Below are 3,297 nucleotides of genomic sequence, written 5' to 3'. Positions count from 1 at the left end.
TTCCCAGTCATCCAAGTCATGGTTATCCCAAAGATGCTTTTTCCAAAAGGCAACTGGACTTTCTTGGGGTAATTTCTCCCTTTGAAAACATTTCGCTTCTCATCAACGAACCGAAGAAGCTTCTTGGATGAGAAGTGAAATGTTTTCAAAGGAAAAAAAAACAAAAACAAAAGTCCAGCTGCCTTTTGGAAAAAGTACTATTGGGAGTATCTAAAACCCTTCGAAGTAGGCCATGTCAAGAAAGAGTCTCCAAATTTTACTGACAACTCTATTGAGTGTCCTCACTTCCATCCCCGCTTTGGGGACTATACTGTTGTTTACTGAACAATTGTTGAATATCTTCTTCAAGGCCACTTCCATAGCCTACTACCAGTGGTGGGATTCAGCCTGTTTGCACCAGTTTGGCAGAATCAGTAGCTGATGTTTTGTGGCCCAAGCCCAGAATGGACTTCCGGAAGCTGCGTCCAGACAGAGAACCAGTTGTTCACATATTTGAATCCTACCACTGCCCACTACAATAGGGTTGTTAAAGTGTCTCATACTATTTAAATCTAAGCAATTAGTAATGTCATATGTCTATGGAGATTTTGGTCATCCAGGTCACGATTGTCCCAATGGTGCTTTTTCAAGAGGCAATGGGACTTTCGTTGTTTTTCCTTAAAGACATTTTGCTTCTCATCCAAGAAGTTTCTTCAGTTAAAGTTCTTCAGTCACAACTGAAGAAGCTTCTTGGACGAAAAGCGAAACGTCTTCAAGGAAAACAAAGTCCTGTTGCCTTTCGAAAAAGCACCTTTGGGATAGTGATGTCATAATCTTTTTCAAGCGATCTCATCTTATGTTTTTTTGTTTGTTTCATTAATCTTTCTAATTTTCAGGATGGATTGCAGTCCATAAATGGGAGAAAACGCTAAAATGAACTGAACAGAAGCAAAACTTTAAAAGATTAAAATAGCCATAACACATGAAGAGAGGCATAAGAGGGAGTTGTTTAAATAAGGACCAGCTGGACACAGCTAGAAGAGGATGCTGAAATCTTGAATGCCAGAGTAAAAATAAAAGCAAACAAGGGCGGCAGAGGAAGGCTTTCCAAAGTTAGAGCATCATGTTAGAGAAGAATTTCATATCCACATGGCACTGTTCTCCCAACCATGGGATAATAATAGTGATGATGAAGATGATGATGTTGGAAGGGGCCTTGGAGGTCATCTAGTCCAACCCCCTGCTCAGGCCAGAAACCCTATAATCCTATGATCAGAGCCATCCCACAAAACCTAGTGTTAGGTTTATAGAGAGAGCTATATTTTCTTAAGTATCGGGCTCCCAAACTGTTAAAAAAGAGCCAGATTGGTGTTAAGTCAGCAGGCCAGGAGCCAGAAAACTGAGTTCTAGTCCTGCCTTAGGCACAACTGGGTGACCTTAGGCCAGTCATTTTCTCTTAGCCTAGGAAGGAGACAATGGCAAACCACTTCTGAAAACCTTGCCAAGAAAATGTCAGGGATTTTTTCCAGGCAGTTGCTAGAAGTCAAGATTGAGTCGAAGGTACAAAAACCAAAAAAATCCATCTTTTAAAGCAGGCATGTCCAGCCCATGGTCCACAGGCCGCCTAAGAGCCTGAACAGCTAATATATTGCAGGCTGTTTTATACACACACACACACACACACACGTGTGTGTGTGTGTGTTTTCGTAGATTTTCACGGGTAAAGGTATGTAGGTCTTGGCGTATTCAGGTCTTTTCCTGTGTAGGATTGAGGGTGTCTTGGCGACATTTCGACGAGGTCCCACTCGTCATCTTCAGGCTGGTGTCTTTGGCATATATCACACACACACATTTATATACATTAACAATATTATATAAAAGTAGTCCTCAACAATCATTCATTTAGCGACTGTTCAAAGTTACGGCGCTGGAGAAAAAAAGGATCATTTTTCACACAGCCCCGTGTATCATCCCTGTGGTCACATGATCAAAATTCAGACGTTTGGCAACTGGTATGTATGTATTCATGACAGTCATTGTGATCACACAGTGATTTTTAGGCCAACAGCTCCCTTCCTGACTTCCTAGGAATGTTGGTGTGCAGGAAACTGAAGGAGGGAATGCTGCACACACGGCCTTGGAGGAACATTAGAATTAAAGCTAGATTTGCAGAAAAACGTCACAGTGATGTTATTTTGGGAGAGTGAAAGAATAAAAACTTTTATGGCTTAAAACAGGCTTCCGTCTGCAGCAGTTTCCCAGAACTGAGCGCAGTTGCTAATGCAGATGATCTTCTGTATTGTTTTGTTTGTTCTGTGTTGCCTCATCTGAAGAACGGGCTGGGGGAAAAGCTCTGGGCCTTAAATGTAGATGAATGTTTGTAAAGAGATTTAAAATTTAAATCTTACTAGTGATCCATTTGGTTGAGCTGTTGGGTGCGATTGTTTCCCTTTAGCACCACAAGTGGAAGGAAGGAAGGAAGGAAGGAAGGAAGGAAGGAAGGAAGGAAGGAAGGAAGGAAGGAAGGAAGGAAGGAAGGAAGGAAGGAAGGAAGGAAGGAAGGAAAGACATTCCAAGAGGATGGAAATAGGAAATTTGAAAGTTCCTTCTGACCAATCTCATCCAACAAGCATTTCCAGATGGGAAAACATGAAATTATTTGGACTATAGGCCTTTCCAGATGCTGCTGCTCTTCCTGTGGTATCAACCACATCAGATATCAGGTTATTATAGATCTAAACTTAAGACCAAACAAACAAATAAAAATGCCTTATTTTTTTCCTTCTCTTTACATTTTTCCTTCTTGAATTCTGAATGCTTCTCGCTACATTCCTTTTGCATTTTCAAGATTCTTTGCCATGTCCTCAGTTAACTGTCATCAGGGATGTATAAAAAAAAAACCAAAACATCCTTTTGTTTTGAGCCTGATTTCAAAGGAAAGAACGGGACACTATTTTTTTTATTTTTATTTTTTTGCCATCTTTGCCCTATTCACTGCTCTTTCATGGGAAGATACTGCAGGCTGAAACTTGACCACGTAATTACATGGTCAAGTAAATATCACCGAATGCCAGAAGTCTAAATATATTCCCTTCAGTTACATAAATAAATTACACATTGCCTCCGTCCCCAGAAAATGAGTTACCACGAGAACCCCTTTAATTCATGGGTGAAACATCCTTTGCCAAAGTCCATACCAGATTTCCAGCAGCCTCTTCCTACTCAGTGGGAGAAAAAAGCTATGCAGAGAGAAAGAGAGGCGTCAGGAAGAGAGATTGAAAAGGGAAGACCAGACAAAAAGGTGGATTTTTCTGTTTA

This window comes from Vipera ursinii (assembly GCF_947247035.1).
Source record: "Vipera ursinii genome assembly, chromosome: 9".
NCBI classification, from domain to species: domain Eukaryota; kingdom Metazoa; phylum Chordata; class Lepidosauria; order Squamata; family Viperidae; genus Vipera; species Vipera ursinii.
Note: the sequence above shows the minus strand (reverse complement) of the source record.